At 35.7% G+C, this 27,080-nt stretch overlaps 2 long non-coding RNA genes across 6 annotated transcripts in view; one reads left to right on the top strand and one right to left on the bottom strand.

Moving 5' to 3' along the window:
* LOC145674583 (uncharacterized) overlaps positions 1-6,227 on the top strand; it is a 199,436-nt gene extending 193,209 nt beyond the window's left edge. Inside the window, exon 3 of the long non-coding RNA XR_014128990.1 lies at positions 3,514-6,227. This is a non-coding gene — a long non-coding RNA (uncharacterized LOC145674583). The remainder of the gene's footprint in view (positions 1-3,513) is intronic.
* LOC145674582 (uncharacterized) overlaps positions 1-27,080 on the bottom strand; it is an 87,562-nt gene that overhangs the window by 40,120 nt on the left and 20,362 nt on the right. For 3 of the 5 annotated variants that reach the window (XR_014128988.1, XR_014128987.1, XR_014128986.1), the window contains exons 4-5: positions 21,072-21,217; positions 7,265-7,528 (exon numbers count right to left, since the gene is read on the bottom strand). This is a non-coding gene — a long non-coding RNA (uncharacterized LOC145674582). Of the gene's footprint in view, positions 1-6,363; positions 7,529-21,071; positions 21,218-27,080 lie in introns of those variants that run through there. The other 2 variants (XR_014128985.1, XR_014128989.1) reach the window with 1 other exon arrangement.

Consider the following 27,080-nt stretch of genomic DNA (forward strand, 5'->3'; position numbering starts at 1 on the left):
GGGAACTTAATACTAATTATTTTCCCGACAATTGCAGTTGCTTTCTGGACCTCTTGATTTTCTTATATCATCTCAGCTTCTCTGAAGTGAAATTAGCAATCATAGATCACCATTATTTTTACTACGAGTATATCTACGCGATATATGTTGGCCATCTACAACTTTACCGAAGAGATCTTATCCTTCTTGTTGCGAGCGTGCAACTAACTGAACAGTAACATAGCTAAAGACATATAACTGCTCTTGCGAAAACGTGGATTAATTTTCTGTCATTACTTGGAAAATTCTTAAAGGTAGTAATAGAAACATTTGTATTTTTTTAAAAGTGACTTTTGATATTAAGGTAAATCAGTCAACATTTCCTCGTACAGAAGTTGAAATATTAAGAATAATAGTAACACAAATATAAGAATTGGAACAATAGGACATAACATATTAGGTTGCATATTATATAAGCAATTACGGATAACCATTCTTTTACGGTATGGTTAATTTTCCGATTTTTGTCCTTAGCCTGTTTCTTAATAGTTTTCCAATAACTATTTGTCAAGTTACACAAAGTTGAATATAACGTTCTTCTTCCTTCGTTAGTAACAAATTGAGTCATGCCCCCCATAAAAACAACTTGTTGGCTTTATCCCTGAATGAATATGTGTTGGTTTCCGCATACGTTATGTATTGTATATCACATTAGTAGTCTGGAGAGATATGTTGATTTTTTTTGCTTACACTTATTGATTCTATTACAATATACTCCAAATGGGTCTAGGACGTTGTTTTGGTGTAAGGGCGTTTGGCTGTAAGTGATGTTTTGGTGTATATATATATCCAGGATATGATCAAGAGAGGGGCTAAATCATAGTTTGCCCTTTATCCAGTGTATACCTGCCCTTGGATCCGCCCTTGTATATATATATATATATATATATATATATATATATATATATATATATGAGAGCACTAATTAAGAAAAAGGGAGAATTAGTTAATATAGAAAATATAAAATAAATCTTAATTTTTAAAAGCACTTTGAATTTTGCAAGCTTATACGTAAATTCAATTGTCTATACTATATTACAGGCATTTAATCGAAGCTATTTTATAAATATGATTAGGTATTACTTCTTAAATGCCTTTCCACTAATAAAGTGCATGCAAATTTAGCTTCAAATTCAAAATTTACCTCCTTGTTGACAGAGTCATATATGACAAAAACCTTTATTATGCTATAGTTTTCTGCTTAATGGTCATAAAATGAAAGAAATAAGCCATGAGAAAAAAATCTTACCAAATATGAGTTGATAGACATTAATATAGGAACATTGAAAGAAAGCAAAGTCTAGATTTTTAATCTGACACTCATAGCAGACTATAGTTACTGCACCATAGTGTATGGCACATTAGGACTGTTTTTACTGCAAAACTTACGTTAAAAAGAACAATTTTGAGAGAAATTTTTCACGGGAGGTTTATGCTGAAGAAAGATCATATAGTAAGTAAATTTTTTGAGCATGATTGATTTTTCGTAATGAATTACAGTGTACATATTCTCATTTCAGAGAACTTAATTTAAAGGTTTCTGGAATGGTATTTGAAAATCAAGAGAAAATGGGTACTAATAAATTTCCCTCAAATTGAAATATCCCTTTTGCGAAAATTAGGCAGAACAGGAATTCCTGTTGTACCTAAAGATAAGATTAGATAAAAATTGTTTTACAAAGTGCTAGAGGGTCATTAGGCAGAAGAGGAAAGAACTGTTTCATTCTGTACTTAACTTATTTTTCTTTTAATTATAAACCACAAAATACCCATAAATACATAGTACGGGTCACAGAACACAATTAAGATATTCACAAACAAGATGGTATTCTTCCACTTGTTGACTTCTTTAAATGGTTCACAATTGACCTGGTTCTTTGACGACCTCGAATGGTTCACAATTGATTAAATAACATGCTGGTAAAATTGTCATATACAGTGGAGTCTCGTTAATTCGAACTTGGATAATTCGAAATATTGGATAATTCGAACAGAAGTCCATTCCCCTTGAAAACTGTATTGAAAACAATAGTAAAAAATCGTGGATAAATCGAACTTTTGAACATATGTTTTGGATAATTCGAAGTAAATACAATTGATAATTTTTAATGTTGGACAGATGTAAACAGAGAACCACAGTTTTAATGTGTTTGCACTTATCCAGATGCAGCCATAGGGAAGAGCAATACAAAAGATAAATAGAAAATCTATGTAATGATAATGATGAAGGTGAGTTGGGGAAGAAATAAAGATAGAGAACGTGTGCCAATCTCATCTTGTTTCAGAATTGGTTGAAAATTTAAGATGAATTATTGATAAAGTCAACCAAATGTTATTAATATCGTATTCCACGCAATACATGAAAATTCAAGATTTATTGACCGTACAAAAGCAATCTTTAAGCAAATGAGGTTTACGACTTCTTAAAAGTGAGAAAAGAATATTCAAATTGTTACTGGTGTTTAATTGCTTGGGCTATTCAATGTATGTTGTAGTGTTGTACGTAAATATATTTTTCATTGTACACGTAGTTTGAATTATGTGGAGTCAATGTCGTTTGTTAGTTTGCGGTATTCGATCACGCAAATAATAAGCTGCTTTAAAGATATAGTCCACACTATATGAATATGTTTTTGATGCACAGTACTTTCTTTGTTGTTATATATATGAAAATGAATGTTGTTGGATAATTCGAATTTTGGATAATTCGAAGTTTTTTCGTGTCCCCTTGGACTTCGAATTAAAAAGAGTCCACTGTATAGTAACTTCATTATTGAAAGTCTTTCTTAGTAAAAATGGTAATAATTCTTACTCAATATCAAGACACCCGGTAGAACATAATCGCCCCGTGAAAAAATGCACCTACGACAAAATTCCTACCGGAAAAGTAACTTTTAATGAAGTCTCCATTACTCCCTCAAGCCCTTCTGTTCAATATACTTAAAAAAAAAAAAAAAAAAAAAAAAAAAACGCACACGATAATATTTGCTGAACTTGTATCCGGAAAAAAATGGAAAATCGTTTAGGAGCAATAACATCGGATAATGCGGTGACTAAGGTTTTAAAATCCATTGGGCATAACCGTCTGCCGGATGGTACGAAGATTATATTTATATGTTGTTTATTTGTACCTATGTAGACAGCGAATCTCTGGGAAAAAGCATCCCTTCTACAATTAGTGCCTATTCTTTTAACTGTATTTACACATTACCCATGAGTGTGATTTTATGGCGATTATTTCATTTCTGGTTGAGAAATTTGGGTATTCAATGGAGTGAAAACATAGGCTATACGTCCATATTGGCCACAGCAGAAGGGTATTACTCTTTTTTTTTTTTTTTTTTTTTTTTTTTTTTTTTTTTTTTTTTTTTCATTTGGTATAATCATTTCATTGAATATATTAATCTGACTGAAGACAATTTATAATTTCTGTTTGCTTAACTAGAAGTAAAGATCTTTTTCTTTTCATCTCAGGTCTCCACGAAACAACACAGTATGAAGAAACGTGCCGGTTCGTCTCATGAAGCCCCTGCAGTAATATTTGGAGAAAGTCTAAAAGGGACATTGAAGAAGCCATGACATTGTTGCCTAAAGAGGAAAGTGTGAAACTGTTACTTAGGCGACAACGTTCTGTTAGGTACCTATATGGACCGGATTCCTTACACGAATTTGTAATTGACCAATAGTAGACCACGACGGGGACGGAAGTGCAGGATTTCTCATTTATGATAATGGTCTAGAAAGTGCGAACAAAATATTGATTTTTGCACAAGGTATGTTTCTGCAGCTATTGCAGGAACAAGACAGGTGGTATATGGAAGGGATATTTGAAGTTGCTCCCAGAGATTTCCGTCAACTTCACACTATACATTTCAAGAATTATACAATTATTTTTCTTTAAAAAACATCTATCTTGCACCGAAGAGAGTGATAGGGAATATTGATATACCAGCTACGATAACTGTGAAAGAAATATTTGGAGATGCAACGGAAATACTAGGGTTCTTTTTCATTTGTGTCAATCAGCGAAGGTACCAGAGGCGTTTGAAAAGATTCTGTGAAAGCTATCAAGGGCGAGAAGTGTCTCTAGAAGATTTTCTTATAAGTGTCAGTCAAATTGCAAGAAATCGTTAAGAGACCTTAGCGAGGCAAAATTAAACTTAATGGACGACCCAATTATAATTAAGTAGTGACTGGTTATAGCATACTGAATATATGTGTGTTGATTTTTATATTATTTTATTAGTGTATCTTTGCTTTTTAAATTAGATGTATATTTTCACTTTTATTCACTATATTGTATACTTTTATTTGTTCCATCATTTTGTAAAACTGTATGACGGCACTACATATTAAAGCAGTTTGAAAAGTACGCTTGAATAGTCGTTTGACTTGCTGTGAATGCTAGGTCAGCATGTTTCAAGAATTTTTCGGTGTGCTAATCATTTTCTTCGGAGGCGAAAAAAGTATACGTAATAAGGAAAATATTTTTCTGGAATAATAGAGGAGATATGACGGTACTGGCTGTGAAGATGTCAACTTAAATTGCATGAGTACATTATTATTATTAATTAATTAATTAATTAATAGTTACCTTCCCAGGGGGAATTTGTCCTAAGCGCATTTTTTCACGGGGGGTTATGTCCTACCACGTGTCTTTTGGAAGGGGGGGGATTTCGTCCGGGAAATTTTGTCCTAGATTCTACGAAAACACATGCTCAATAATTCCGTGTTGCTTTTCATGCATCAGAGTTAGAAGTTTCTAAGTCTTTCCAATCTTTAGAATGCATTAGTTTACACTACCATCGCCAGTTAGTGTCGTTCCACTGCAGAAAGCAACCAATTTGTGCTACGCCGTTACTACTAGGTAGCTTTGCAAGTATTCTCGTCCAGCAGAGAGCGAAGTATGAGGGCCCGCCCAGGGGTACGTCCATGGAAGTAGTGTTAATGACTGCGTACAGATACCAACTAGTAATCTTAATGTAAACTTAACCCACAGCGGAAAGTTACTACGAAGTTTATATGACGGAAGATTCCTGTAGAACAGCAAGTAGTCGTTACATGGAGGCACCCGCATTCTATATCTATGCCAGCACAGTGAGGGTAAAACTGGAGAGTTGCTGACGTGATAAGTCTTTTCAAGAGGTAAAGTATTCTGCAAAATAAAAATGTACGCTGATAACGCTGTACATATTGGCTCCTGTGTTCGTTGGTGTTTGTTTGAACAATTTAGAACTTCTGCGTGATGTGGCTGCTATGACCGAATGCGAATATGGCTTGTATGACAAATTTCTCAGATAAGTGTGAATAAAGTGACCGTTAAAGTATCTGTTCAATAGCTTCTACGATCAATTTTGTGATGTAGCGTGTATTTCATGTGGCGTCTCTGACCTAGACTTGAATAAACACGGGATTAAACTAAATTTGAGCTTCTTGTCACTACAACCTTTAAGAGGATCAACAGACAAAATACGTTGAACTGCACAATTCATAGAAAGCTCACTAGCTTCCACCAGCATTATTTCTGCCTTTTAATAACATTTATGACGCTGGTTCAATACGAAAATTCTGTAGTTCCATCAGTAGTTGAACTATAAGGCACACGCGTTAACCATTCGAATATACCTTGCAGTATTAATTACTAAACTATACTGCAGCAATTAATTTAGTAAGTACAGGAAAGTTATTTTAACTAAGTAATACAGAGGATATTCTCCCCGCTAAGAAATATACATAAGGGTTCGCGAACAGCTATTGAGAATTACTGCCGATACAGAAATTTTAACGCAGAACATAGTTTGAAGTTCGAGAAATAGCTTACTTTAATTTCTGCATTAATTTCCTCGTCTTGGTGCTCTAATTGTCACAAATTATTTTTAAAACAGATGTCTCTAGTTCAATTCTTCACCTTCTGCATCTTTCCAGTGATGCGAGGCTATATTAGACGAGGATCTAAGGCTTAACGTGGGATCCGAACCACATGAGCTCTCGCCGGGAATCAAACCTGGTCTTCCGCGTCGAAGTCCCGTACGGTCACCACATAGGCACGGGGGAACCCTAGGAGCTACTTTTGAGTGGAACATTAGGTATAACAGAAATAAACATTGTATGGGTTCGCCATGAGATGTATTTAGAAACATTACTAACCTGGCAGACTATGTTAAATCTCTCTCTTTATTACCAGGAAACATTCAAAATAATAGAAGTTAAAAGAAAAGTACTAATAAACAGGCCATAAATCGTATTTACGTACATTTTACAAAAGAGAAAGGACAGGAAAGAATGTGTCTCATCGACGTTGATTAGTCTCAGAAGAATTACTCATTTTACGCAAAAATATTATCCTTTATTTCCTCAACAGCATTTCATATTTAACCATAATTATCATGATAGGCAGGTCACTTGCTGCAACTGGAAAACTTTTATGCTCCACAGTCTCTTATGCTTTCTAACCTCTTCGTCTTTACGTACGAATTTTTGTTTTGATACCGTCCATCAATTATGGCTTCCTTCGCCTCCTCCTGCCACCATACCCTCTAGCACGTCGTGATACAGTTCCTTCTTAGCCAATGTCCCAACCAGTTTCTCTTCCTCTTCTTAATAATATTTAAAACGTTCTTTTCACCCCCATATCTCTAACACCCTCATTTGTTTTGCGCTCGATGCGGCTAATTTTCCTCATTCCCACATTTCGACATCTGTCAGTCGTTTTTCATCATTTTTTCCGTATTGTCCATGTTTATGACCCATTCACCACAATACTTCACACGAAGAATTATATGAGTCTTTTTCTCAACTGTTTATTCAAGGTCCCACAAAATAATGTTTTCTTCCTCCTAAAGGCTTCATTCGCCATTACTATCCTTGCTTTTATTTCACGTTCATACTTCATATCATCACTAATAATACTACCCAGATATCGAAAACTAGTAACTTGTTCTATTTTCCCCCCTCCTACTTCTATATTTGACACCAGCCGCTTCGTTCCTATCACCATGTTTCTTATCTTTCTAACATCTTATTGACTTTCTCTTCAGATTCCGCAACAAGCGCCATATCATATGCAAACTGCATACATATTTATTGAACACCGAATATACAAACATTTGCGAAGACCAACCTATGTACCACTCGATGCTACAGCCCGGAATGAACCTTAGCCTCTTCTGCTATCAGCCTCGATTTTTCTTTACTCATTAATCATTATCGTTCTACTGTCAATTACCTTTATCTTTTCCAAATCTTCGTTCACATCTTCCAAACATTTCTTTCTGGGACTTCTTTTCTACTTCTTGCTGAGTAAAGCCTTCCTCTTATGATCTTCCTCGGCTCGCCTTCATCCTGCATTCTTCCCGCCTTTCTGTATGTCCAAGCCATTGTAGTCGTGCTTTTATATGTGTTGTAAAATTTTCTCCTAGAATTATTTAATCGAATTCACAATTGGCTTCACCATATGCATCTTCTACTAGCGTGAACATAGTTTCAACAACTGAAAGTGAGAGAGAGAAACAAAAGAGTAAATTAAAAATATCACGGTAAAACATTAATACAAAATGAAAATGTGAAAGAAAACAGTGTTTGTTGTTCACTTATCGTGTAGCTGGATAATATAATAAATTAGTGTTACATATAAGCATATATTACAATAAAACTTTAAGGTACTCTGTAGTGAGAAGAAAATGTGTGCTAAAATACTGTCATTAGCTCATTAATTATTGAGAACAATTTACTTACATTGATTACTCAAATCATACTTGTTTGAAGTCTCTAGGGCATTCAATAAGTCAGGTTTACTACGTAACTATTAAAGTCGCTACAACTGTACAAGGTGTGATCTACCCGGGTTCGATTCCCGGCGGGAACTCATATGGTTCGGATTCCACGTTAATCAGTAGGTCCACGTCTCATCTATCCTCGCTGCTAAACTAAAATCAACTCAACTCAATTCAAGGTTTGATCAAAAAGTACGGTGAATATAGATGCACAGTGCCATGTATCGATGTTGTATCCATTTCAACTAGTAAGCCCGGTAGCCTAAATCTTAGGTACAGACAGTGTGGAGTTTAAACGAGTTGTGACATGTTAGTTGGCTTCCAGAGGCAGAAGAGTGAGGACGTGTTAAGAGTGTCTGTCGCGCGCCAACATTAAATTTTGTTCTGAGCTGAGAAAAAAAAAAAAAAAAAAAAAAATTGCCAAAGAAGCTCACGAAATGTCAAAATCAGTGTATGGCGATGAAACAGTGGCATTGAAGACTGTTTACAAGTGGTATGAACGATTCAAAAGTGGCAAGGAGTCGGTTGATAACGAGTAACGATTGATACGTACTTTGGCGACAAAAACTAGATGAAAATGTACAAAAAGTGGCAGACATAATTTGTTCAAACAGGCGAATGACTATTCGAGAGCTTTCCAAAGAACTAAACATCTCATATGGGTCCGTGGAAAGCACTTTAACCACCGATTAAATGGACAAATGGCATCCTTCTTCACCACGAAAACGCGCCGTGCCACATCTTGCTTTTGGTCCGCGAGTTTTTGGCCGAAAAATTATTCCTGTCTGTCCACATTGGCTGTGTTCACCAGATATCGCACACCCGGTGGAAGAGTGTTACAATTCGAAAAATAGAAATTTTGAGTTATCGTGGCTCAAAAGAGAACAGAGACAGAGAAGCGAGCTCCACTTGGTGGTATTTTTGCATAAACGTAACTAAGATTAACCTCTAGATGGCAGAAATACCAGTATTCCAGGGAGCGATTTTGATAGAATAACAACTTTCCACAAATGTGTAATTTTGACTTGTAACCGTCTTCCACCGGACGTGCGATATAACATGACGCGACATCTGACTATTCGCAAAAATTAAAGCCGTGCTTAAAGGAAACGTTTTGACACTATTCCTGACATTGAGAGGATCACGATAGAGGAGCTGAACGCCCTTCCAAAAGAAGCCTTCCAGAAATGCTTCCAGTCATGGATTCAACGTTGGGATAAATGCACTGCTAGCCAAGGACATTATTTTGAGGGAGATTAAATCAAATTCCATGTAAGATTATCATTGTTTCTAATAAAATTATTCACCTGAGAGAGATTAAATCAAATTCCATGTAAGCTTATCACTTTGTTTCTAATAAAATTATTCACCGTATTTTTTTTTTTTTTTTTTCTAGTACTTCATATCTAGTACTTCCTAAAATTGAAACAGATGAGCAGAACACACTTAATTCTTTCAGCAGTCAACCTGTTCCTCTTATCTCTTCACTGTGAAGACGTAACATTGATTTTTTTTTTCCAAATTGTGTTGTCAGTGACACAAAGTACTGTACTATATTAATCAATTGAGCAAAATTCATCATTGGGCTTTGTTGTATTTTAAAAAATCGGGACAATATTTGTGCTCTCTAAACGAAGCAATCCCAATTACTCGGGACGTAAGATCACTCTATCTTGCACTAATGGTCTGTATATTTTTCTCAAGATCATTCTATTGAATATTCTAAGCGAATTATTTTCACTTTCTGTCAACGTTCAGATTTCTTCACTATAGGCAGGGACGTGAAGTTTTCGTTTTAACGATAACATCGAAAATTTGAAAAAGGCAAAGTAAACTATGTAGGTACACCTAAATATATGATAGAAGGCCGCATTTGGTGTTTTGAAATCGCGAAATAACGCGAATTTGTTACTTTTTAAAAAAAATAACACCGAAATGCACTGCATAAGATGATAGATTCGCGAAATCGTCATGTTGGACGGCAATACTAATAAAATAACACAAGTTTCCTTTGCAATAAAATGTGATTCACGGAAGACCGTCAGCCCTGTTATTTTTAGACCGGTTGGTTAGTGAATGTTTGCCCCCTGAGATTTTGCTGCCTGTGCTCTTGAAGCAATATCTTTGCCAGCTTCCAACGTTGATTCTGAAAGATATTTTTCAGAATACAACCTTAAAGAAAAGAAGGTGGAAATATTGACAATTTTGTCCTTTGAAAAATAGGAAACATTGAAGAAACTATAAATTCGCCATTACGTGAAAATGTGAGTTGATAATGATGTGAATTGCGTCTTAGATAAGTACATAGTGAATTGATTTTTTTTTTTTTTTTTTTTTTGAAGTGGAGAAAATGTTAAGAAACACTGCAATGTTGTTTTTAGTCGATATATGTGTTCAAATCATACATTAAATAAATTGAAGTTTAGGAAGGGTATCGAGCCACTTTTTTCCAGATGGTAAATCCAAAAATATAATTTATTCCTTTAAATTTAAGATGCCAAAATTTAAAACTTTTCCTTTAATTTTAAAATTATATTTTATTTTAATTAGCTTTCACAGACCACTTTCTCTATGTTTACAATATACTTGTTTTTCGAAACCATTACAAAATAAAGCAAATAACACCTATTTGCTCATATTAAATCGCGAAAAATAACACCGATTTCAGGGATAAAATAAAACGAAAACTTCACGTCCCTAACTAAGGTAATAACTAATCTTATTAACGTCGTCTTTTACACTGCCACTTTTGGGTCTTGTGATATTATTTTGACCAAACTCGCAAATGCTTTATTTATAAACAACTTTTGGAACAGATTTGAATATCATTTTACGGTACTTAATGGTCTAAGAGAATGTATATTAAACAAAGAAGAATTTTAGGAATGAACAAAGAACAAAAAAAAAAGAAGATTCAAAAGATTATCTTGGCGATAATTAGTTTTTGCATTAGGGGCCACAAAATCTTTGAACGGCCCCTAAATCGAGTTTTCGTAATTTTTACGGTATAAGCACATCTACACTATATGTAGTTCTCCAGATATAAGGCCTACAAGAAAGTTTTTGATCAAAATATATTGGATCTTGGATCACGGGCCACAAAATCTTTGAACGGCCCCTAAATCAAATTTTAGTGTCTTCTACAGAATAAACACATCATATTGAGTTAAGTGATAGTTTGGGTTTGGCTACACTCTGTAGTTCTCCACATACACAAAGCCTACACGAAAATTTTTGTTGAAATATACTGGATATTTTGATCATAATATCGATCTTGAACTCAGTTGGTTCTTAAATGAGTTGCATATCAATATTTTATCATTTTACACTATTTTTCAAAATAACAAAATGTACAGTCATGTTCAAAAAATGTTGACTACCCACTTTGTTTTCAAAGGCCATATTCCGGTAACCGCTCGCACCGCATTGAAATGCTCTGGATCTAAGTTCTAAAATTGTATTAGCGTTTAACGTAAAATAATAATAATAAATAAAAAACATGTTCAAACATAGGACATGTAGTAATTACTAGTTCTTATTAAGTTGAATAAATTATATAGGTCAGTGTAAAAACTCACGCGTAGTTTCGGAGAAAAATCAACAAAAACGAATGTTTGTAAACCTTAAAATTGGTGCTGCAGAGAACCAAGCTACCAATTCCTCTGAAGCTGATAATGAACTACATCATTACTGAGTTCGTCAGCATCACACTGGTAAGGTAACAGTGCGTACTGTGCTTAATGAGATACAGATCAAATTTTTAAATAACTCTTACACTTTAATTAGTTGTCTAAATTCAGACAAAATATTGGCAAGCTCAGGAAATGTTATGATCAATTTCATAACAGGTGACTGCAATTCCTTAAAAAACTTTCACTTCCTAGCTTTCGGCTCTCCCCTGGATCCTTGGTCACGGAGATTAAAAACAGGAGACAGAATACTTAAAGAATTTTTTTTTTCATTCTTCTTCCTGTTATTTAACCTCCGTGATTAAGACTCCAGGGCAGAGATTGAAAGCTACGAAGTGCAAGTTATTTTCAGGCATTGCAGTTACGTGTAAGTACAACAAATGCCCAAAGTTGACAGATATATCAGTTGATAAATGAGAAGCTAAAAAGAAAAAATAAATAAAAATAATAAAAAAATAAAAACTTGAGGTGTTAAGTACCTAGAATTCAATAACACACAAGGAATGAAAAAGTGCCTGACTGGCCCGGGACTCAGGCCCAGGACCTCCGGGATGTCGTGCCGATGCATTAACCACTACGCCGTCCAGTCTGAACCCAGAACAGCTACTCACTCTCGATGTCAGTGCTCTTCACTCAGACCACGTGACTTGCACCACAAACTCCTGCTGTTCTTGGACAATCCAGGGTCCATATATTGAGAACACCTTTTGACGATTGTAATTTCATATAAATTAATAAAAGAACGATTTTTTCACACCAGATCCTCAGTAGGTGCGAATTCAATAACATACAAAGAGTGAGAAACCAAATGACTGGACTGTGACTCGAACCCACGATCTCTGGCATACCGTGCCGAAACGGACTGAATGTTCTGGGAAGCAGAATGGGTGGCGTAGTGGTTAATGCATCGGCACGGTATGGTGGAGGTCCCGGGTTCGAGTCGCAGTCCAGTCAGTCATTTTTTGTGTGTTATTGAATTCGCACCTAAAGAGGATCTTCTGTATAAAAGAAAAAAATGGTTGTTTCTTCCCGTTTCTAGAATTAGTTTTGAGAAAAGCAATTTTTTATACCTAAAAAGCATGCCGTTTGTTGTCAATATTGATTGAGAGTTTTTATTCTGCTAGATTTATTTATTTGTGCCCTGCATATGTAAAAAATATAGTTACCAAACAGATTGTATCTATTGTATTTTGTGTTTCTCTGAAAGTAATACAGATACTCCTAACAATGACACACTCCTAACAATCACACAGAGACTCCTAAGAATCACATACATACTCCTAACAATCACACAAATACCCCTAACAATCACACACATACTCTTAACAATGATACAAATATTCTAAACACTTTATTAACATTCTACATCTAAAGATTTTACGTAGTCTAAGTTAATCAACATTTCTTTGGTTTAATTCTGAGAGTGCAGAACTGTTCAGAGTACCTCGTTTCTTCTTTATTTTTTTTTAACAAAAGTGTACATAGTATGTCTGTTGCTTTCGAATGTCGTCTTTCCAATATCAAAAAATGAATGAAATCAAATGAAAAACTGAAAACAAATTAAATCTTTAAGTTTTACGTTCCATGGTTATGCCGCCTAGGGTAAAGGAGACGGTGATGATGAGAAATGAATGAAATGGTGGAATGAAGAAAGTGGAAGAAACCGGAGAACCCCGAGGAAACCTACGCACACGGTGTTTGTCCACCACAAATTTCAACTTGGCGTGAGCTGGGATCGAGCCAGGGACCCCATGCACCAGAAGTGAACGCTCTATCACTGAGCCACCGTGCCTCCTTCTAATTTCAAAGTTATTACCGATTCTTCATACCTACATAAGTGTGGAGGTATCTCAGCGAATACTGTTGCAGAATTGCTCGAGAACTTAAATTTGGCAGCATCGCCCCAGCGTATCTAACTTTTTGCCCGTCCATTATCTAAGGCCATAAAAGGTAAGTCTGTGCAAAATTATCGAGATTATAATTACTCTTTCAAAGTTACAAGAATACGTCACAATTTCTTCACTCTTGTTCCTCAATGTTGATTACTTTCCTAACTTTCTAGGTCTGAAACCATAGTTTAGCTGTTTAAATAGCTAGAAATATGGAAAAGTTAAATTATCGAACATTTTATTAATATTTTCTAAAGTAATTATTATCCCAAATAATTAACATTTTGAAATAATTATCCTCGAATAGTAAAAATGTACTAACAGTACAAAACAATTATTAAGATAAACTCTGGTGAAGACAGTAGAGAGGATCACGCGAAATATTTTCAAGTATGGGATATGGATAGCCGCAATTAAAATCACCGTTACCCGTGAAGATGTTAACAGATTGACTCCATTACCGAACTCTACCGAGATAATAAAGAAACAAAAGTACATATCCTTTTGTTATAGGCAACCTTAATTTCTTTGTTACTGTGCAGGTTGCATTGAAGCTAGGGAATATTTATATTTTAATTGGGATATCGATAGCCAGCATTATTCATCGTTACCCGTTAAGATGTTATTAACGGAATCCTCGAGATAATCGCTCTATATAACAACTGCCTCGCAATGCTGTAACGGGTTTCAACTAAAAATCTGAACAAGTTTGCTGAAACACGAAAGCACCCATGAACTGCTAAGAAAAATTTTGTTGTGAGGAAATAAAACATGATATGTGAGCAGAGATGCAAAAAAGCCGGCTTTTTTGAATCAATGGGTTTTTTCACATAAAATGCCGGCTTTTTTTTTAAAAAAAAAACGAGAATTTTGGAAATTTTGGCTTTTTTTCATTAACATGATTTTTCCATCTAAATAGCTTTCTTATAGTATATTCTATAGTTAGATAAGAATTCCATGACCTAAATGCCATATTTCGCTCTAAAATTCACCATCAAGATGGATGGAGCACATATTTTACGAATTAAAACTAACGTGAAGAATGTAGTATTTGAGGGCAATTTTAGAGGCTATTTAACTTTATTTTGAGCTATCGATATTTTGTTTTTCTCTAGATCATTTTAGTTTATCATCCGTGTTTCATTTCTAAGAGCTTAGTACTCTAGCTTCTAGCGCAAAAGTTAAACTTACGTTTTTCTATATATCCGTCAAACCGTACTTCCACATTTCTGTTATATTGTAGCTGTGCAACGATTTAGCAATAATTTTCCGGATACAACCTTGAATACTAATTTATACAAATAATCAGTAAAGAGTTTAGAAAAATACTTTGGGAGGGGTTTCTCTGATTGTTTCGTTTTCTAAAATATCCTAATTTTATTTGGGAGGAGCTTGAAGTTTATGAGTACAGGCATAACTAATATTTCGTTTCGTTTATATATTTAGCGATAATCTTCCGGATACAACCTTGAAGATCATTTTATACTTGGAATCAGTGGCGGATTTCGAAGAGTATTTTGGGAGGGGTTTTTCTTATTAATGTTTAGTTTTTCTAAACATTCGTACTTTTGATTTGACGGGAGCTTAAAATTTATGAGTAAAGGTATAACTAATAGATATTTCGTTTGTTTTAGACATTCCGTAATTTTCGGGAACAGGCTTCAGTCCGAAAGACCGCTCCCCTAACCTTCGCAAAACCGTCACTGCTGGTAATAAGTAATAATAACGATTTAAAAACAATAAGAAAGGAAGTCGGCCAACTCACAGTACACGCACTATTTCTACTTCACAGATGGAATGAAGAAAAGCTTTATCAGAATGGTCGAATGCTGGGTTGAATCCCGGACTTCCCGATAGAAGCGCAAAAGCTCCACTCAGTCATGTTTGATGTGCAGTTGTATTTATCTTAACTTATGTATATTCGGTTGTGTTGGGGGGGGGGAGGTTCCGTAATGATATGAAGGATGTGAGCCAAGAACATGGTAACCAACAAATTTTCAATTGATGAGTTATGCAGCACTAGATAGACAGCAACGAATACCGGTCGTTTAATTCTTCATGTATAGTCTTACGTGAAAAATCAGCTTTCCGACTCTCAAAATGGATTGTGCAGCAGAAAATCTCTAATTTCTTAAAATAGTAAAATTGTGGGTTACCATGTTCTTGCCACACACCCTTCATATGTTGAATCCCTCTTGTTAAAAATTCAGAAAACTTGAGGACTGAGTAAATTGTGATGGTAGTTATATAAAACTGTACAATTTCAAGAATATACAGAACCAAAAGCTCTAGATGTGCAGCCTTTAAGTGTATCATATAAATCTAAGTATTTCTCTTATGTATTATTTAATTTTATTTTGTTCCAAAAAGAGGGTATGGAATATTTTGAAGTAAAAATTCTACATAGAATTTTGCTAGTTATTTGTGTATTTTTTAAAAGAAGTATTTACTTTTAGGGTTGGCTGGTTTACACCAGCTGCTTTTTTTCTTTTTTTAAAATAAACAACTGGTTTAAACAAAAAAATAAAAAGAACGAAAAATGCAAATCGTGTGAACTTCATGGTGACGTTTCCACATATCAAACCATCTGCATTAGTTTTATTTCCTTTCCACCTTTTAATAAGATATCCCATGTTCAATTCTCGGTCGAACAACAACCCTTCTTTCATGCGTAAACAAAGTAGCGGTTCGGATGTAACTTTAAGCGAAAGTCTTCTCTTTGATAACTTAGGCATTACATAAGGATGTTAAGCTTGAACATACGAAACGAAACCAAATTGTATATTTCTGCATGCCTGAATGGCTGTTGTTTTGTAAAGAAGCCAAGGTTGCTTACATATATTGATAGAAATTAGAAAATTTATCAATTGCCTACGTAGCTTCCAACATTAGCTTGGATTGGACTTTCAATGATATGTACGTACTAAATTTGTAATTTAATACCTCAGTTTTAGCGTACTGATTATGATACGTTGACCTTTAAATTTTACATGCAAAGCAATAACAGGATTTTTTCGTTATTGTTTTACATTTAGAAAAATGACGAGGTTTTCCCGATGGCTAGAGCGGGAGTTTTCCAATTTAAAAAATTTACTGACCGGACTTCTTTAAGTTTATGTGACCTCTTCCAGCATAACCCCGTTGTTGCATAATAACACCAAGGCGAAACAAACTCATTTCTGTCAATATGTAATATAAATATATATAAATATGTAATATAAAGCAAAATATCTAAACCCAAAAAACCTGGTTTAAACAAAAAAAAAAACTAGTTTAAACTCCCCCCAAACAACGGGTTTTTGGCATTTTCAAAAACAACCATGATTCTTGCCAACCCTGCTTGCTTTTGTATATAGGATGTTAAAAAAATCTTATTATATACATTGGTTAATCCTTTGGAATTCATAATGTAGATATGTTGAGAAGTAAAATTGTTTGAAATATCTTTTCGAAATTCATGGTTTATTTTAGAGGTTTTATATTATTATCGGCATCAGCCACTAATTAAATTACTTTTTGTGTTACAGAGAAGCGAAACAAAATCTGCTTTATGAATTTAAAGCAGAATTTTGAAAAAAGCCCAAAATTTCCCAAGGAAAAAAGCGAAGCAGAAAAAACCGAGTTTTTTTTTTTTTCCAAAAAAGACGGTTTTTTTCCGAGCCCTTGCATCTCTATATGTGAGTACTGTGTGTGACCATTTTCTTTTCCTTTTTCTTTTCCAGGTGCTGGCTGAAGAGAAGTATCATCAAAATGAAAATGAAATGAAATCTTTCAGTTTAACGTCTCATGACTGTGTACTTTGGGCTAAGGGAGACGGATCATTAAGGCAAGTCAATGAACGATGGAAAGGTTGATGGAATGAGAATGTGCGAGGAAACGAGAGTACCGGACAAAATCCACGGAAACGATGTTATCTAACACAAGCTTACTTGTCCAAGGAACCCCATGCACTAGGGGTAAGCGCTCTACCTCTGAGTCACCGTGCCGCCAGAAATGTCATTGAAACTGAGGATACGTATTGTACAATTCTACCATACACACCCACACACACACCGCAAGCTAGGAAATCCGTACTGTGTCAAGCATTTGGTGCGGAACATGTATCAAAATGATCCGTATATGTAATTCTGCAACATGGAAGAAGAAAAGACAAACGGGAAGTGGACGAAATGTAAACAACATGACAAAGGAAAATAAATTGAAGAAACTGTTTCAGAACACGGATGATGTGAGCAGGAATGACGATGTACGCAAAATCAATTGCACCCAACAATACATCTTGTAAACCTAGAAATCAATTGGTATCAAAATCAGAAAGGAGCAAAAAATGGCATTCTATACGGAAGACCAAAAGACCCGCGCCAAGTGAGCTATGTTGCGGACAAACATCGTGGATTCTCCCGTTTCCTCCCAATTTCTTCATTCTACCATTTCATTCATTTCTCTTTATCACAGTCTCTTTTAGCCTAGCCGGCATAACCATGAGACTTAAAACTTAAAGGTTGTCACTGAGGTGACGAGCAGCAATTTCCCACCAAGTTGCTTAGTCCACCACGGAGTTGGCTGCCATAATTTTTAAATCTCAACCGAATGAATACCAATCAATTTCCCGGACAATGGATCTCGAAGTTCAAACACCTTTTGTACTACTGGCCTACTACAAATGTATGGTGCATGATATAAATAACATTCGGAAATCCGATTCTCCACTAAGCTACTAATGGGATGTTGCCTAAAAAAATACCAGATCGTCACGTCTCTATAGATCACTCGAGCTAACATCTTCATTAAATCTATCATTTCTACGTTTCAGTATTTGATTTCTGTGCAAGTTTGCTATTTTAAGCTTTTTTCCAACCCAGAAACTCATTCTCAGAATTCTTTTTTCTAATAAGTGAATACGTACTGTTTCTTTATACTAGCACTTGTATGAATATTTAGGTGAAGTTCTGTAGGCAACAAACCTAACGAGGCTGAAATGGACTGGTTGAGTAACATGACTATTTGCGGTGCATATGCCGGAAAATCTGTTTTTTCCCTCACAGAATACGCGAAACAATCGTGAAATGTTCGAATGCTAACGTTTCACAAGGCTCGATTTCGAGAACAATGCTTGACTTTAACACCACACTTAGCCATAGATCCCTTGAACTTCTTACAAGTAAATTGTGCACCGCTGTAAATAACTACTGAAGAAACTAACGCTAAATGCATGAAATAATTTTAAAGACATTGATTATATAAGTACTCCTGGCAACTTGTAGATAATATGACTGTGGATATGCGTATAAACATCAAGGACGTTTAACAGAAACTTTTCCCCTTCAGGTCATAGAGGCGGACGTCCATATAAATCACATGATTTGAACTCGTCCTTCCGCGCTGCTGTGACTGATTGCATAGGAGAAACAATGGGTATCTTGTGCGATTTTGTTCTCAATACATACTTGGCAGTCCCTTATGTGATTACGTGTATCTTTATGCATGAAAGGCTAATGAAATCCTTAGAAATTAACGACAAGCATTTGTCCCTGTCAAAATTACCCATTTCATTATGATAGTTCTTTAGTATGCTGGGAAGGTACTTCATTGGCACGCAAATGCACGAACGATTTGGAAAATGAAAATAGCAAATCTGCAATATCCTGCTCCCTATTTGATACACTTTCCGTTTTCTAGTACTAGGGGGGGAAATAAAATCACAACTGTTATTTTGTCTATCGTCATTAGAATCCCTTTCTAGATAAAAAAATAAATAAATAAATAAATAATAATAATAATAATAATAAATAAATAAATGAAATGAAGTGAAATGAAATCTTTGAGTTTTACGTCCCACGATTATGCCGGATGAGCGAAAGGGGACGGTGATGATGAGAAATGAATGAAATGGTGGAATGAAGAAACTGGGAGAACCGCGAGTAAACCCACGACCACGATGTTTGTCCACCACAAAGTTCACTTGGCGGGAGCTGGAATTGAACCCGGGATCCCATGGACCAGAGGTGAACGCTCTTCCACTGAGCCACCGCGGCCCCTCAGATAAGAAATAATTAAAGAAAAAATGAAAATATAAGGAAATATTTGTTTAACGTCCCTCGTATGCCTGTTAGGCTACGGGAGACGATCATTGAAGCAAGTGAATGATGACGGAAGAAATGGTGGAATAAGAAAGTGGGAGGAAACGGGAATACCCCGAGAAAAACCACGAGCACGATGTTGTCCACTAGAAACTTACTTGGCAGGGGATCCCACGCACCAGAGGTAAGCGCTCCACCACTGAGCCACCGTGACCCTTTTCACAAATAACTAAAGAGAACTGTGTACCTAACTGTTGTTGTTTCGCGACTTCCTCTACTGAAATATCCGCCACATCGGTATGCAAAGTCTGCAGTGTGTGTGTACGCAAAATTTTGTGTTCAAATAACAGGAAAACATGCGTCAGGGCATCTGGAATTTGGTTTTGTGACCCAGGAATAAATTCAATCTTGTAGTGAAAGCATTGTAACTGCAAAGACCAGCGTAAAAATCTATTATTCCAATGGCTTATCTTCTGCAGATAAATGTGATTGTTATGAACTAATCTAATGACAAACGATTAACCTTCTAAATATGTTTCCCATTTGTCAACAGCATGAACTACACTGAAAAACTACCGGTTCCGAGATTGTGTAGCGAGATTAACAATCAAATAGCGTTCGGCTTACGTATTCTATTACACGCTTTTCCTCGCCATTATATTGATGAAAGACAGCTCTAACCGCCCGTGGTTTTGCATCAGATTGTACATACAAAACTAGGAAATTCAGGAAAGAATAAAATCATGTCCTTGGTAACTTCCTTCTTCAGAGTTGAAAGCGCACGATCATGTTCATGTGCCCATTACCACTTGCGTCAAGCTTTCAGTAACAGAAACAATGATATAGTAATGGTCGAAAAATTGTCAATGAATCTTCGATGCCAGGAAAAAATACCTAAAATATGTCCGAGTTCTTTCACGTTTGCAGAGGAGGGCAAATTGGTAATAGCCTGCATACTTTCTGGGTCTTTGTGAAAATCCTTCGTTGAAATTAAAAATCCCCCCAAAATTTATTTCTGTCCCCCCCCCCCCCCGCAAGAAAATAAAAAATAGAAAAAGTGAACATTTCAACAAGTGTCATCCCTGAAAGTTTTATTCCTTCCAACAGCATATCTAAGTTACGTAAATACTCTACAGCATCTACGTATTTCATAAAGTAAATGTTTCAAGAATAACTGAAAGAACGCATGATTTAGTTTAAGGAATTGGAACAATAAACGGTGCCTGTGTCCTTTATTTCATTTTATTTTTTAATCTCACTTGATTTTTTTTTTTTTTTTTTTTTTTTTTTGAGCTTCTTCATATGTTCTGTGGGCAACTAAAAAATATTCAATGACTTTTCTATGAAATACAGCAGACTTTCCTGGCTGTCAGCATATTTTGAAGCAGTTCTCTCATTCATTCAAATTGCCCTGACTTTCAAGGTCAATATGAACCATGTAATACGAGCATCACTACACTCTCATCTGCCTTTTTTGTTTCCCTTTCTTTCTTTTCCGATACACGTTTTAAATCGGAAAATCCCGTTTTTATCCACACTGTCCCACCACCAAAAAATACACACACACAAAAAAAAAAGAAAAAAAAAGAGAGAGAGATTTACCTTTTTCGCAAGCAGTCAACTATCAATCACAAGAAAACTTTCTAACGTCTGTTCCACTTTGCTGTGCAATTGAAATTTTAGGACGAAATGGGACTTGTTTCTTCAGTTGGAGTTTATCACTTAAATTCAAAAGTTGAAAATGGCACCTGCAACAACATAATCACTTTATTTATTTTCTTACTTATACACACAAACAGAAAAAAAAACTCGTTATACATACATATCCTAACTATACCTAGGTATATAACTACATGTAACTACATGAGCTCACTGACATAGAATAATGGGTACTTCCGCTTGACGTGGAAAGTTGAAATTTGATAAGATTGTAGCTTTTCGAGACTAACCCACAGGAAAATTGCCAAAAATGAATATTTTTTAAAAATTTTAGGATGAAGGAATTTTCCATGTTATTTAAAAGAGCTTTTTTAATTACCTATAATCTCATGTTTTAGGTACTTGGAATTGGAATAAAAACTTGAAATTCGATATGCCCACACAAAAATCCCTTCAAACTTATCTGTAAGGAAGCTTGGTGTGAATCCATAAAAACTCATGTTCAACTTGACTTCGGTGTATCGTAGGAACCTGCGCAGACACAAATATGACTTAAGTTCTACTTGGTAGTAAACAAAAGACATGACCAAGAAGAAGTCAGCATTAAAAGAGGACTATGCGTATAGCAGGATACCCTAGGGGTGTTGTGAAAATACTACAAAGTTACATGAAAAAGAATCAAACTGTCTTGGCAGTATGCAAGAGGTCTGGTCTGGATTTCTTTTTTGAAAATTAGAAATAAAGAATAACCTTTGAAAATGAGAATCCAATATCATCTCATACAATAAGTCGATACCTGGTGAATGACAAAACAAAGGCTACTGTCAAAATAAATTGCGGGTGATTAAGCAGAATATTAAGAAGCAAAGGCTGATACATATGAGATGCGAGGCCGTAGGCCGAGCAAACACGGGGTCTGGGGGCAAAGCCCACACCTGTGTGTATATACACTAAAATGTACATCTACACTGATGAACAGACACACAACTGATTTTGTATCCTTTCAGCAGGAAATAAGACAAGAGAGCAAGGTCAAAGAACAAAAGCAAGTAAACCTGCGGGGTTAACTACACAAAAAGAATTTTGGTCACGAGTAAGCTTCAAAATATTTCGTTTGGAGTGGGTCAGGCGCAAGAGTGTGGCAAAAACCTTCCTTGACTGGCCCAGGACATCTACATTGAACGTGGCTTATCACGTTATTCGTGACACGAGACAATGTAGGACCATACTAATGTCCACACTAAGTCATCTAAGGCCCTTTCTGAATTTATTTTGTATTTACCGCGTGTTAGTGGCGTGCCCATAAGAGTAAGTATAGCATGAAAACACTGACTTGCAGAAGTTATTTTGTTTATTTTATCTTTTATTTTTGTTTAGATGGAAACTATAGCCACAACACAAGCAAAATACCTTAACATACATCTATGTTCATACACAAACGATAACGCATTATTATTATATAGAGACAGTCATTGTCAGAAGTCTAAGCATGCTTCTATTCTCAAGAATTTTCCACACAAAATACACTGTATCCATACAAACCCAGGTTTGTTGGACTTGCTTTGCAAAATAAACTCATTGTTCACACAAGGTAATGAAAATACACTGCTCTGTTTCCACTAAGAAAAATTTACTGAGGAAGTTTGTGTCCATCGAAGTGTGTAATTTGTTTGACCAATTTATCCAATTTTTACAAAGCTATGTGGTTCCATTAGCTTTGAAGAACATCCCAGAGATCTTCAGTATTCGTTGGCATGTGTTCACGCCTATTCCGTTTGCTTGTAGTCCTAATAAATTTGTCTTTATTGGAAGTTGTTATTTCTGGATAACCAGTTTGTTTCAGTGCAATGTTTACACCAAATTTGTGACTATCTTTTAGAGTCCGACGTACTGCATTAACTGATGTCTGCAACTACTTAATGATTTTCCACAGACAATAGCTTTTCTTTCTGAAAATAAACACTTTGAGCACGTGATTCGACACTTAATTCACCGTTTCTCTTCTGAATTTTATAGTGCTTGGACTTTATTCACACCATGTTACTGGTTGACGCGAGTGAAAATAACACGGTTGAATACCACAGATTCGCGCCCAATTTTACTTATATACGACATGAGGGGTCGCGGTGGCTCACTGGTAGAGCGTTCACCTCTGGTACATGGGGTTCCTGGTTCGATCCCAGCCCGCGCCAAGTGCACTTTGCGGTAGACAAATACTGTGTGTGGGGTTTTCCTCGGGGTTCTCCCGTTTCTCCCCACTTTCTTCGTTCCACCATTTCATTCATTTCTCATCATTTCCGTCTCCTTTAGCCTAGCCGGCATAACCGTGGGATGTAAAACTCGAAGATTTCATTTCATTTTCATATACGACACGATTCAATAGCGCACATACGCCACTGATGTCGTGGAAATGATGCATCAGGAGACAAAGCATGACATTAGTTGTCTGTTCGTTAGTTCTGGTTACTGCAAAGCAGTTTTCCTTAATAAATGTGTCTCAATGTAAACAGAACCATGCAGTTTTTGTAAACGAAGCCAACAAACAGTGTTTTGTATAGACACAATGTCTTTTGCAAATTCTGAAAAACCAGACTTTCGACAATGTTATATATTTTTTAGGTTCCTTTTTATTTTAATATTTGTTAACAAGCCTGATACTATACACAACACGCAGATGAAATTATTGGAAATTATTGATGCGGAATCATTGGAAATCGATTAACTATCAACCAGATATTTATCATTTGCCAAATAATTGAAAAGGAAGAAATAGAATGAAATGAATTCTTCAAGTCTTACGTCCCATGGTTATGCTGGCTAGGCTAAAGGACACGGTGATGAGAAATGAATGAAATGGTGGAATGAAGAAAGTGGGAGGAAACGGGAGAACCCCGGGAAAACCTACGCACACAGTGTTTGTCCACCAAAAAGTTCACTTGGTTTGAGCCGGGATCGAACCAGGGATCTCACTCACCAGAGGTGAACGCTCTACTACCGAGCCATCGTGGCCCGATAATCGAATAAAAACACAACACACAGCCCGTTACATCAATTATTTAATGATTTCAAGAAAGTCTACGACTTGTTAGGAGGGAAATATTCTTACCGAATTTTGGTACATAAAAAAAAAAACCTAGTTAGATTACGATGTGTTTAAAGGAAACCCAAACTAAAGTCCAAGTAGGAAAATACCAATCTACATATTTTCACTCGAGAATAGCCTAAAACAACGAGATACGTTGTCGCCATTATTATTCATTTTTGTTCTGGAATACGCTATAAGGAAAACCAAAGACAGCAACCAGGGCTTAAGAGCTGAATGGCACTAACCATGTTATATCTTATGCTGATATCTGATGCGAGATGACATGAGAACAATAGAAACAGTGCAGAGGTTTTCTAAAACGTCTACATGCACATGGGTTTAGAAGTAGATGCAGAAAAAAACTAAATGCCCTAATACCGTTCGCCGCAACCGTAATACTGAAAATTATGGATAAAGTGTCAAATAATATTTTCGAAAAAGTGGATACTTTCAAATATTTAGGATCATTACAGAATAAAACCAGAACCACAGAGAAATTAAATCTCTACTAAAAGAAGGGAATTCCTGTTGTTATTCAGACCAGATTCTGATCATATTCGTGGATTCTCTTGAAGGATTCGAAGCTTAAAATACAGTAGGCCCCTACATAAAATTATAATTTTGCCTGTTGCACAGTATGTTGTGAAACACACAGTCGTTTATTTTGAGGCAATTACTCAGACTGAAGGTATTTGAGAACAAAATCCTGAGGCAATTATTCGGACCCGAGAGAAATGGGAACAGGGAATGGTGGAAACTTCGTAACGTGGAACTGCATAATTTATACAGTTTACCTAACACTGTTAGGGTTATTAAGTGTAGGAAGCTCAGGTTCGGCAGGTCATGTAGTCAGAATGCGAGAAAGTAGGAACGCTTTCAAACTTTTAACTGGAAACCAAAGTTGAAATATTAATAATAAATTTGTTTTTTATTATTATTTTTTGAATTTCAATCACGTGTACTTGATTTTCTTAAAAACTGAATACAATTCAAGTAATATTCCTTCTTTAACTGGTAAACTAAGGAGTTTCAACTTTCTTTTATTATGTGATGTTAGAATGAAAACAGAACTGGAGGTTTCCTGATACTTATGTTGTTTTTCTCCAAGGCATTTCTCACATGTGACCGTTACGCACTAGCAGTAACATTACTGTTCTCCCAAATGAGTGGTCATAGTGACCCTAAGAATTCACTTCACAGTGATTGGACGAAAGAAAGATAATTATGATAATTATCGTAATATTTCTTTTAAGACATGTTAATCAGAAGAAAAAAAAAAAAAAACAGTGAACATGCACACCGCATGTGAAATATACTACCATTTTACAAACAGTCAAAATTTTAAAATTAACGGGTGTTTCACCCAGAAAGCCGTGATTTCTAGCGGCTACAAAATGTATTTAAATAATAATATAGTAATATATATATGTAAAACACAGCAAACAAAGTATAAATTTTGTTTTGCAATATTTTTTTTTTTTTTTCAGGTTGCATAGTCCAATATAATAATGGCGGCCCGTTGACTTACGTTGCAGCAAAAGATCTCATTGGTTCATTGAATCACGCTCCCTTGTTGGTGTCCAACGACGATTCCGACTGGAGAATCATTGTGCATGGGCACCGTCCACCAAGTCCATATGGCGTTATGTTGATCAGTTCAATAAGAGTGGTAATGTTACAGGACTTCGAAGAGCGGGGGATCCAGACCAACTGTGCGTACAGAACAGCGTATTGCAGTAGTGCGAGCATCTGTTGTGAATAGCCCGACTAAAAAATCTCTGCAACGTTTGTCAGCAGAAAACGCAATGTCCGTAACATCATGTTGGCCTATTCTGCGAAAAGACCTGCATATGTTCCCCTACAAAATGTAAATGCTTCAAAAATTAACATACATTGCAAAAAGAAGGCGTCTGCATTTTGCAAATAAGTTCAGTGCGTTAATTGCTGATGACTCAGACATTATTGAAAACTTGTGGTGTACAGACGAAGCTTACTTTTTTCTGGCAGGTGAAGTAAACAAACAAAATGTAAGATTTTGGGAAACAAAAAATCCGCATGAAATGGTTGAATTACCTCTCCATCCGGAAGAGGTTTTGGTTTGGTGTGGTGTATCAAAACGTGGCATAATTGGACCTTTCTTCTTTGATGGCTATGTCACATCAGAAAATTATTTGGAAATGCTTGAGCATTACTTCTATCCTAATTTTCGTCGTAAAAAGTGTGCACTTCTTCGGCAATGATTAAAGCAGGCTGGAGCTAAACCGCATCCAACAGAACCTGTCCTTAATTTCCTTCACACAAAATTCAGAAAACATGTGATCTCTAATCGCTATCCATTGTTTTTTGGAACAAGCATAGAGTGACCTCCATACAGCCCAGATATTAAAACTTGTGATCTTTTATGGGATTACCCCAAGCAGGAGGTATTCAAGCTTAACCCCGATCTTTAAATGAATTAAGAGAAAACATTGAGCAGTGTACGGCAGCAGTTAGTCACGTCACCCTTGACAAGATGTTCGATAACATGTGTATCAGGGTCAGGGAAGTGTCCAGTCGTCAGGGTGAACACTTCCAACATGTGTTACATTAAACTTTTGTCCTTCACTTATCATATTCAGGGTTGGCAAAAACCATGGTTTTTATTGACAAAAACAAAAACAAAAAAAAGTTTTTTTTTTTGTTTAAACCAGGTTTTTTTGGTTTAAATAATTTGCTCTACATATTCATATCATATATGGACAGAAATAAGTTTGTTTCGCCTTGATGTTATTGTGCAACAACGGGGTTATGCTGGAAGGGGGCACATAAGCTTAAAGCAGAATAAAAACCGCTTCTCGAGTAACATCCGAGAGAAATTGTCCTCCATT

This window comes from Thermobia domestica, chromosome 17 (genome assembly GCF_964235325.1).
Source record: "Thermobia domestica chromosome 17, izTheDome1.hap1.1, whole genome shotgun sequence".
Lineage (NCBI taxonomy): Eukaryota > Metazoa > Arthropoda > Insecta > Zygentoma > Lepismatidae > Thermobia > Thermobia domestica.